Genomic DNA, 11788 nt, shown 5'->3' on the forward strand with positions numbered 1-11788 from the left:
AGGTTGATTTGACTTTGTCAAATTAATATCATTGGATTTAGGGGATAGATGGAATGTACATTCCATCTCCCAAAATTAATGAATGATATTAATTTGGTAAAAGTCCTACTTTGATCAATTTGAGATTTCATCTATTCCCCTCCCACTTCATCTCATTCCCATTCTTTACGCATTCATCTCATTTGGCCTATGATATCTCAAAGTTCTAAAGCTAGTTGATTGAAAAATTAACATGAGTATGGATGAGATTAGGCCACACCTTTTGCATATTCTTTTTGTGTGTGGTATGTTTCATGAGCATAGTTCATAATACTATGTCTCTAACATGCATTAACACTAAAATTTTATTGCCTGACCTCAAATAGTTGTGACTTCTACGTAAGTCCAATTACGATTGCTTAACATAACGCTAAATTTGTGACATAAAAGGCATAGCATTCTAGTTAGTGAGATTGTAAGTCTCCCCTCTTTCATGGTATTGTGTGGAAACTTGACCTTTTTTTCCTTCCTTTGGAAGATGTCTTGGTTCAAGGATCCATGCTTGTGATAAGTGAGTTGAGTGTTCTCCAAAGAAAGTCTAAGAATGAAAAGCAAAAACAAAACAATACTAACTTCTAACCTATTAACTACTAACTTTTAATTTCAAGCCCTTTACTTTAATGTCATTTAATTCTAGCTTTTATACATTTGCCATTGTTTATATCATTCTAATTGCTTATGTTAATGCAATTTTCACTTTTTTCACATGGACCATATTGTGTGATATATTTTGCTTGTGCTTGGCTTGTTTGTGTGGTCTTTGACCATTAATGTACATAATAACAACAAAAACCCTAAAAAACATTTGTGTGGACTGTTGGTTTGATCTACGACAAATGGACTTAGAACTTAGGCAACATTCCTATGCTAAAGGACTTGGCCAATGCCAACTTATTGAGAAACCAAGTGCTTACAATTTGAAACTTCATCTGATACATCATTCAAGATCTCTTTAAGTTCATCTACAACATGATCATCGTGAAGCTGTTATTTTGAACCTGTGACTTGTGAAATTCATCTATTACATGGGCTACCTTGAAGAAGATCATGGAATGGATAAGCTTGGATGTGGCCATATTTATTTGATGTCTTGCTCTTCAAGATAATATAATTGTGCATTTGTGTGTTGCTTAATTCAAAAAGTCCAAGGGAATTCTGGGTTTCTATTGACATTCTTGTCAATTGGATTGCTACCCATTTGGTCAGATCTTTTCAACTTTAAACTTTTAATTTTGTACATAGGATAGTATCTTCATCTTCTCCCCACTTATTTAATTTCAAAATCTCTCCCTCTCTTTTTCAAAACCTTCTTTGATTGAACTTATTTTGTTCTAAACTTTGACCACTTTTTCAAAAAGATAGAAACTTTGGCCTTATGCCATTGCATTTTCAAACTTCTTTTCTTAAATCAAAATTGTAAATAAACTTAACTATACTTGACTTAAACTTTCAAAAAGCCAGAAAGAACTAACTCATTTAAACCATTTTTAGGCCTTTGTTCCTTTTAGACTTTATTTTTGTTAAAAGCAATGCATCCACTTTGAAATTTGTATCACGAACTACGAGGTTTTGATCCCTCATTTTTATGTTGGTACGTAGGCACAAGACCGAAGGTCTTGCCAAACAAAAAAATAATTAATGAATTCTTTTCTCATCCCCCCATTCTATTTTTTTGTAAACATCACTTTTACCAAATACATATGCACACAAAAAGGGCTCCCTAGGAGTACCTAGGACACTTTAGGTGCTAACACCTTCCCTCTGTGTAACCAACCCCCTTACCTGTAATCTCTGACATTTTATTAGTTTTGATTTGAAAACTTCTTACTTTTGGGTTTTGTTCGTACTTTTTTCCTTTTCCCTTGGAAACAATAAAAGCGCGGTGGTGACTCTTGTTATTTGATCTCTAGCTTATCCATAGCTTGATGATCATGAATTTACCGCTACACCAACTATAAGTAAAGACTCGTTAAATATTATCTAACATGAATCTCTTGCATTGAGACGATCTAATTTTTTAATTTTTTTTTTTTGTTAAAATGAGATTGTTTCTCAATCCCTCTATCAGAAAACCTTATATTTTAGTATTTCAGAATTGAGTAAATTTTTTTGATTAGGAACTGAGTAAATTTTGAACGTACGATTCAAACATTATTTTCCTCTAAGTCTATTATAAAAACAAAAACAAATATGCATATGTTTTGAAGTCCGAACAAGTAAGGTTTTTAAAACTAATACTAAATTTTGGTGTATTGATTTTTTTTTATGAATTTTAATACCATTTGAGTTCAAAAATTTAAATATATATTTTTTAAAATTTTATTTTATTTACAATGAAAACTAAATAATTTTGAAAAAATGTAGCGCACATAATGTGTGGGAAAAATTCACTATGTAAGAGGCCATAGATTGTAAAATATAAAAAAAATTGGCCCGCAACAGACTTGTGAGAGACTTGAAATATGAGGTTTTAACTTGCCATCCCCACACTTATACCTGGAACTCCCATAGTTTCAAAATTCCAAAACTTCCCCTGACAAAAATATGAAACAAATTTCCGTACAAAATTTTTGGTATAAAAATCAGAATTTTCACTACAAACTAACGTCTCAAAATTCCTTTTCCTTAATTTTTTATTAAGGCATAAGTGTACTTGAACGAAGTTTCACCTCCCGTAGATTTTCGGCTTCTTGATGGCACCACATCTCTCGCCACTTTGACATCTAATTTGAATGAATTGTTGCTTGATACCGAAAACAAAAAGATGAGAAAGATCGAGTTTTGAAAAGATTGGATTGATATTGATGGAAGGGTGAAATATAACCTTATTGAGTTTAAGACCGATGAAGATGTGAAGGATATATGGATATTATTTCGCCGTAGGTTAAAAAAGGGGCTGATCGATTTAGATGCTAAGCTTCCAAGGTCTACCGATGACATAATTAAGATGATGAAACATCCAAAATCTTCTGGTAGTGTCTAGGTTTTCTTATTTATTATGGTTTTCTTAAGTTACGCTTAAGTTATGTAATCCATTGTCAGATGTTAATTTATGTTCATGTTGCATCAATGGAAGATCAAAAATATTATCTAATAAAAATTTATGATGAAGATGTCTGAGTAATGTTACATGTAATATACAAATAATACATAAAGGTAACTATAATGTCTAAATAGCCCCCCCTTCCACGAGCTATGTCTGTAACACGAGATAATCCAGTATAAACCTCACCATTAGGGTTTACAAAACCCATATGATTATCCTTAATAACTGCAACCATCTAGAGGCGTTGCTGGTCATTGACATCAGCTGTAGGAGGCGGCAGCGGCGACACATCATCAACAGGTGCCCCAACATCAGAAGGCCCAACATCATCTGTATACTCAATAGGTGGGATGATGCGAGGGTGTGTATAATCGTGCAATCTCTAATGACACGACTAAAGATAATGATAATACTTTAAAACCACCTGTCAAGGCTTGCAGATGGAATATATGGAAATGGTTATGGGATGCTCTGAACATAATTATATTGTCGTAAACACCTCTCATACAAGTGTCTAGAGACCGTGGTCTTCCACCGTATATTGTCACCACTTCAAGTGTTGTATATAAGATGGTCAACACAGCGCAAACCCAAGCGTAACTAGTAACGTCAAGGCTATTGAACCTCCACACGTATCGAGCATTGATATAAACACTTGACTTGTCCACAAAGAGAGTACTTTCTACTAGATATAACATGTACACCCTAGCGGTAACCTAATAACTTTATGCCATAACAAGCTCCTCGTACCTATCTTAAAGCCAAGACATATGAATGTGACTCCCATGTTAAATCCTAATCCTCTAGCACAGCCTCCTAAGCAACTCCCAAATCTCGTGTAGTAGTCAAACATGCAAGCAATAGGCTAATAACATGAGTTGTCTAGAATCTTCCGATGATGGAGAGATGGAACAATGAGGAGACATCATCCAGAGTCATAGTCATCTCATTAAATGGAAGATGAAATGAAGATGTCTCCTTGTGCCATCGCTCAATAAAAATAGTAAGAAATGAAGCCTCGAGCATGGCAAGTGAGAAGTCGGTAAAGTCAAGGAGCTCAAGATCATGTACAATATGCATGACCTGCTCAAACATCAGAGTCTTTAGGAAGTTCTTCAGCTTCGACCCATGTGATGTCATCTTTAGTGAGAGACAATCCTGTAACAACCAAATTTTAAAAAAATTAGCATTTACCTTTCATGGAACAATAATAAATTAGTTATATATATATATATATATATATATATATATATATATATATATATATATATATATATATATATATATATATATATATATATATATATATATATATATCCCTGCCATAATCAGTATGCCACATGGTCAACATACTTGATAAGCATGAACTGGTCAATGGGTCCTCCCGGGAATCCTCCATCAGTGTGCACAAACGACTCAGTGGAAGGAGATGTAACCTCTGTGCCAGCAGTAGCAGGTGGAACCGGATCAACAACATTGGCATCTGGATGGACCATCTCATCTACAATAACGACATATAGATGGACCACCCCATCAACAACCACCTCATCAGTAACCTCGACACAAATATGTGTCCCATATGCCTCAACCGCTGGGTGATGAACATCGTGAGCATGAACAACCTCAGCATCATCTTTGGGTTGCTCAATTAATCTAACCACTCAGCGTCAGGTCCGATGGAGTACGTGGAACATCCCCTTCTCAGTCAACCATTTATGGTGTGAACCAGTTGGAACCACGCCTCCAGCCCGTATATGGGAAGACTCACCCTTAGCAGCCGTAACCTGGTCTTCCACTCTATTTGTCGCTTTGTCTGCAATAGTGTCTCTCTATCTACTGAAAATTTCACTAATTTTTAAATTTTCCTAATTTTCCCTAAAATAATGAAATTTCCAGGAAAAATCAAAGTTTTTATAACTATCAAAAAAATTCTAAAATTTTAGGGATTTGCAGGTTATTTTGAACTGCAAATTGTGAAATTTCTGGGGTAAATGTTTTCACAATTATCGGAAAATTTGAAATTTTCGGCACAAAATCATGCAAATTTTGCTATTTACGGTAAAAAAACATATTGTTTTTGAAATTTCAAGTATCACCATAGAGAATTCAAAAATAGCGCGCGTGGACGGTGAATTTTGGAAAATGAGTGAAGTTTTTTGCAGGATTACTATTGTTTATTCTACGAAATTGGGGGGGGGGGGGTGCCAAGTATAAGTGTGGGGATGGAAAGTTGAAATCTCTTGAGAAACATGTGATTCTGACTTAAAGTATCAGACCGTGCACTTTCATTCTTATATACACAAAATTTTAATTTACACTCCAATAATTATCCCTTCACATCTACAATTTATCTAATTTGAACAACTTAGCCTTATATAAATAATCAAATTTGTAATTTTATTTTCTCGTTAAAGTGATTCAAGCCACAAATGAGAGTAGAGAAGATTTCATTCTTTAATGTATCTCAAAACACCTTTAATAAGGTTATTTGATTCGAAGAAATTTCCAAAAAATATTAAAATAAGTCATATGGCCCTTATTCTTTTTGGGGGTCTTCATCGGATTACTTAAGATTCAATAATTTGATTGCTTTTCATTCAAATGGCAATGGCTTCTTGCTTAATTTTCGAGACCGGACGCATGTTAGCCAACATGAAAGAAGTGGTATGAATTGGTGTGTTTTAGAACACACTGTCAATGAAAAATAACTCTTTCGTGTTGACATTACCATTATCATCTCTCCCAAAAATGGTATGTGCCATAATCTGTCTAAATATCGGATAGTTGGGTTATGGATGTGGGAAGATTTCTTCCCTTCCATATCATCAGTAAAATCAGTCGTTAGCCTCTCCCAAAGATGTCCAAACTCCATAAACCAAGCTCCCTCCTTGGAGACCTTGCAAGGGATCCTTATAGTGTGTCGTATGTGTAGAAAATCAGCTATGTGGTTTTGATCAAAAGAGTAGTCTTGGTTAAACATTTTAAATAGAACAATCCCTTACGAGCCTTGGCTCGTTAGATGAGAGAAATAAGTAAAAGAGCTTAAGCATTATAGAGTAATCCTCTCATAAGTAGGATGTCTAAGAGCTATAAATTGATCCCAACCTAGTAAGTAAGCATAAAACAGACACTATCATAAAGGCCTAAAGTACGAAGACAAGTTTTGTCAGCATACCTTGTGGGAGTGATAGTGCGCTGGTACAAGTAGTTGAAATGCTTCTTATGATCAGTCCCTTCTTTAAAAACTATACCCATATAATCCACAGGTCTCCTAGGTGGCATATTGAGTGAATAAAAGTGTAGAAAATGAAGGTGGTAAGAAAATCGTGTTTTTTAGAAGGTGAGGAATCAGAGATTTTATTGGTCAAAGGTGGAAGAGGATGGAATGGGGATGAGGTAACTGGTTTCAGTTTTTAAAATGGTGGAGATATGAGGGAGTTATGGTGGTTTGAAGGTGTGGTTTTTATGAAGTTTATGAAACTTTTTAGAGAAATAAAAAGGTAATGTCAGTAGAGAAAATGTAGGAAGGAGATAAGGAAATGAATTTAAATAGTTAAGGGAGTTATAAGTGGGTGGAAGTTAGAAGGTAGGAGATTTAAATTGGGTTTAATGAGTTTTGAATAAATAGGATGATTGGAACAAGAAATGACAGGCGTCAGATGGGTGATGCCTAGGGCATCATCCTCACAAGGAATCAATTTTCTGGTTAAACAAAAAGCCAAACACTGTCTTGACAAGCGTGACGCCCATCAGCTTCATGACGGGTTACCCATAAGCTAACTGAAGCAGCACACTTTTGTTCTTCTAATTCAGAGAAATCAAAGTAGTTCGTTTAAGGTACTTTCAAGCCCAAGGGGGAGTGTTTCTCATTAATCATGGTTCATTAACCACTGATTTCTCTAAATTGGGTCTACCTTTTTATTGAAGGGAAATAAAATGAAAATAAAAATAAAAACAATAGAGACCCATGGTTTTCCTCCCACGCAACGCTTCATTTAAATTTCAGTAGCTCGACTCAGTTTTAACATCCTTCTAAGGAGGACACACCATCAAGGTACTACCTTGATCAAGAACCGTATCAGATGAGTGATAATGCTTTAATCTTTATCCATTGACAACAAACTTACTTGTGGACTCACTCCACACTTTTACAACATCTGACTCACTCACTCTTGTTACCTCAAATGGTCCATACCATCGGGAACGTAACTTCCCAGGAAACAACCTAAGCCTGGATTTAAACAACAACACAAGCTCACCCTCATTAAACTTTCTCCTTGAGATGCGCTTGTCATGCAACTTTTTTGTTCGCTTTTTATAGATCTGGGAATTTTACTAAGCATCTAGTCTCAACTCCTCAAGCTCGTATAAATTAAACATCCTTCTCCCCTAACAGTTGTATGATCCATATTAAGGGCCTTAATGGCCCAAAGGCTTTATGTTCTAACTCTACTAGGAGATGGCAAGATTTTCCATGGATAAGCTTAAAGGGAGTCGTTCCTATGAGAGTCTTATAGGCCGTTCTATAGGCCTAGCATACGTTGCTCAGCTTAGTCGAGCAATCCTTTCTTGAGGTGGAAACCATTTTATCTAGAATCCTCTAATCTCACGGTTTGAGATTTCCACCTATTCGCTTGTCTGCAGATGGTAAGGGATCGCTACACGATGTTTTACTTCATACTTAAGCAAGAGGCTTTTCGAAAGATTTTGAAATGAAGTGCGATCCACCATCGTGGATGACTAATCTTGGAGTTCCAAACCTTAGGAATATGACATTCTTAAACATCTTATTTACCATGTTAGCATCATTAGTGGGATAGGAAATAACCTCAATCAACTTAGACAATTAGTCCATAGCAACATGTATATATTTATTCCCATTTGAGGATGGAAAAGGTCCTATGAAGTTTATACCCCAAACATCAAAAATCTAACCTTCCATGATAAACTTTTGAGGCATATCATCTCTCTGTGAAGTGTTTCCACTATGATGGCACCGGTCACATTCAGTGGTGAATATGTGCACGTCTATAAAGATAGTAGGTTAATAAACGCCAGCTTGAAGGATCTTAGCGGCAGTCTTAGAGATGCCCATATGCCCTCCATAGGGAGATGAGTGGCAGTGGATAAGACACTCTCAATATCGTCATCAGGCACGCATCAACGGAGATACCGTCGATGCCTCTTTTAAACAAGAGAGGGTCATCTCAATAGTACTGCTTAAGATCATGAAAGAAGTGTTTCTTTTGTTGGTAAGTAAACTCGGGAGGTAAAATACTAGCAACAAGGTAGTTGATATAATCAGCATACCGAGGCACCAATGACTTTATTACAGAAGCCTCTTTAGGTGTTTACCTAAAACTAGAGCCTCCCACCTCAAGAAAATCAGTGATATGGACAAAGCGAGGGGCCCTAGCTCTGACAAAAGCTACTAGTTTTCCATATGGAAAATAACCATTAAAAGGAACATCATAATTCTTAACATCAGTAAGTCTCGACAGCTGATCCGCCACCATATTCCTTGTTCCTTACTTATCTCGGATCTCCATCTTGAACTTCTGAAGCAATAGAATCCACTAAGTCAATCTCGGTTTTTCATCCTTTTTGGTAAGCATATACTGGAGGGAAACATGGTCGGTGTAGACGATAATTTTTTATCATAAAAGATAACACCTGAATTTATCTACAGTAAACACAATCGCCAGAAGCTCTTTTTTTGTAGTATGATAATTAATTTGAGCTTCATCCATCGTCTTTCTAGCATAATAGATAACATTCAACTTATTGTCTTTACATTGTCCTAGAACAATTCCTATTGCATAATCATATGCATCACACATAATATCAAAAGGCTCACTCCAATTAGGAGGTTGTATGATAGGTGCAGCGATTAGTACACTCTTTAATAATTGGAAGGACTCATGGCAGTGTTCATCAAAGATAGACTCTGCGTCCTTCATCAGTAAGCAAGTAAGGGGTTTGCTTATCTTCGAGAAGTCCTGAATGAATCACCGACAGAAACTAGCGTGTCCTAGGAAGCTCTTGACTTCTTGCACAATTTTGGAGGTTGCAAATATATGATAACTTCGATTTTTGCTTTGTCAACCTCAATACCTTTAGTAGACATAGAATGACCAAGAAGAATGCCCTCCTTAACTATGAAGTGACACTTCTCCCAGTTCAACACAAGATTAGCCTTAACATATCTTTCTAAAACCATTTATAGATTTACTAAACAATCATCAAAACTAGATCCACACACGGAGAAATCATCCATAAAGGCTTCCATAATGTCCTCAATAAAATCAGCAAAGATAGGCATCATGCATATTTGGAAAGTGGCAGGAGCATTACATAGTCTAAAAGGCATCAGCCGGCAAGCGAAAGTACCATAAGGGCAAGTAAAACTAGTTTTTAAGTGATCACTTGGATGTATCAGAATTTGGAAAAATCTCAAATATCCATCCAAGTAGCATAAATACGAGTGCCTAGAAAGGCGCTCTAACATCTGGTCGATAAAGGGGGGGGGGGGGGAAGTGATCCTTCCTTATGACTTTATTCAATTTCCGATAATATATGAACATCCTCCATCCAGTCACCTTGCGTGTGGTTAATGAGTCACTCTCTCATTCTTAACAACATTCATGACAACTTTCTTCGGTACCACAAGTATCACACTCACCCACTTACTGTCAGATATGGGATAGAGAATCCTGACATCCAGAAGTTTCATAACTTCCTTCTTAACTACCTCACTCATATTCAGGTTCAGTCGTATTTGGTTCTCTCAAGAGTTTTTATAATCCTCTTTCTAGCATGATTCGATGCATACACATAGATGGGCTAATACCCTTAAGGTCACTCAGGGTGTATCCTAAGTGTCACGACGCAAAAAATTACCAAGAGCGCTTGCACGCTTGAGATAACAGAGTCGCCACCAAACTCTATTTATTACAAAAAGGAAAGAGAAAATATCAATAAAACCTTTCAAAGAAAAATAAAATAGTCGTCACAACCAAATTTGAGTTCGGGAGTCAATTATGCAATGGGAAGATATTGTCGCTATCAGACTTTTTTAATTAGATAAAAAAACTGGCCGACTTGAACTAATGGATGCCCCTCCTTTGAAGAGAGAAAAGGGCAAAAAAGAAGAATCGCCACCGAATTTTATTTATATGCCTCTATCGGAGAGGCGAGGGGAAATAGTCGATAAAACCCTTGAAAAGAGATACGCACGGGAAGCGCAAAAAGGGAATAAGGAATCGGTCTTACAACCGATACTTAGGTTAGAAAGTCGGTTACGCAAGGGGAAGGTATTAACACCCCTCACGTCCATGGTACTCCATGGGAACCATTTGGGTTGTTTATGTATGCAGGTATTTATCTCATTTATTGTTTTATTTTTTAAAAGGTTTGTAAAAAGAGTGATGGGGCTCTAGGTTTTTTATTATTATGCTCGCCAAGAATTGTGGCCCTTGTGCCTACGTATCACTCATTGGGGATGCGCAATCAAAGTTCTGTAGTTCGGAGTAAAAAATGTTTGTGTTGGTTGATTTCACCTTTGAGAAAAGGGTTTTCGAAGGGGTGCCCTAAGGCAAAAAAATAAGGTTTAATGGATTGTGTTGATTTTACCTTGAATAAGGGATTCTGAAAAGAGTTTGTGACTATATTGCACTAGAGTCTAGGGCGGAGGTGAATATTCTAGACAACAAGCCAAGCTTCTTACGTCCAAAATAATCATAGTAAGGGTAGGAATGCTCCATTCTTACTCATTCTCCACCACTTAAGGCTCATGGCGCACCATACTAATCGTAGTTTTAATCTATTTTGAATCTGATTATGAAAATGCCACTTGACGTTGGATCAAGGGTTTGTTTATTTGATTAAAAAAATTGGGTAATGTAATGCAATAAGTATGCAAAGTAACCAACAAGAAAATAAAGGGTCTCATTGTAAGGTAGCCCAGAGAAAGCCTTGTGTGTGTGAAAGTGACCTAAGCTAAATAAAGGATAATGGTCTTACAAACAAGTCCCACTAGGGTGATGCCATGATGCCATTTTTACAACCAATATGCAAGTTACAGATGAAAATCCAAAGTTAACAAAGTATCACAAAGTAAATGGAAAAGGCCTCCAAACAAAGGTCCTAGGATTAGATCCTATAAATCCAAGTTGTTTAAGTGGAATGAATTGTTTTTGGTTTTATCTTTTTATCATATTTTTGTTGTTTTTGATGTATGATAACAATAAAAATAAATAACAATAATGAACATGCATGATGAGTTTATGCAATGAATATGATGATGAAGAGTACTTAAGTGTGAGTTACAAAGTAAATGACATAAAAGTAAATAACAAAATAACAATGATAATAACAAAGGTTAGTAGTAAACAAAGTTTAAAAAAAATGGTTAAGTTAGTATTATGAACAAGGGACCAACACTTGAGGATTATCTATCCTTAGGTCAATAGATTCAAAATATGGCGCATCAGGGCATAACTTATCACTGATGCAAAGTATTGAAGATGATCAAAGGTTCAACTTGCAATAAATTTGTAACAATGTAAGTTATTCAACCCTAAGTCCATCTATCAATAGATTGACAAAAGAAAGACTATGCAAACTCAAGATTGAAAGTTAAAGTTTTGATTAAGTTGTTAGGTTAAACAAGGTACGAGATCAATGTATAATATTAATAAGATA

This window comes from Lathyrus oleraceus, chromosome 1, assembly GCF_024323335.1.
Source record: "Lathyrus oleraceus cultivar Zhongwan6 chromosome 1, CAAS_Psat_ZW6_1.0, whole genome shotgun sequence".
NCBI lineage: Eukaryota > Viridiplantae > Streptophyta > Magnoliopsida > Fabales > Fabaceae > Lathyrus > Lathyrus oleraceus.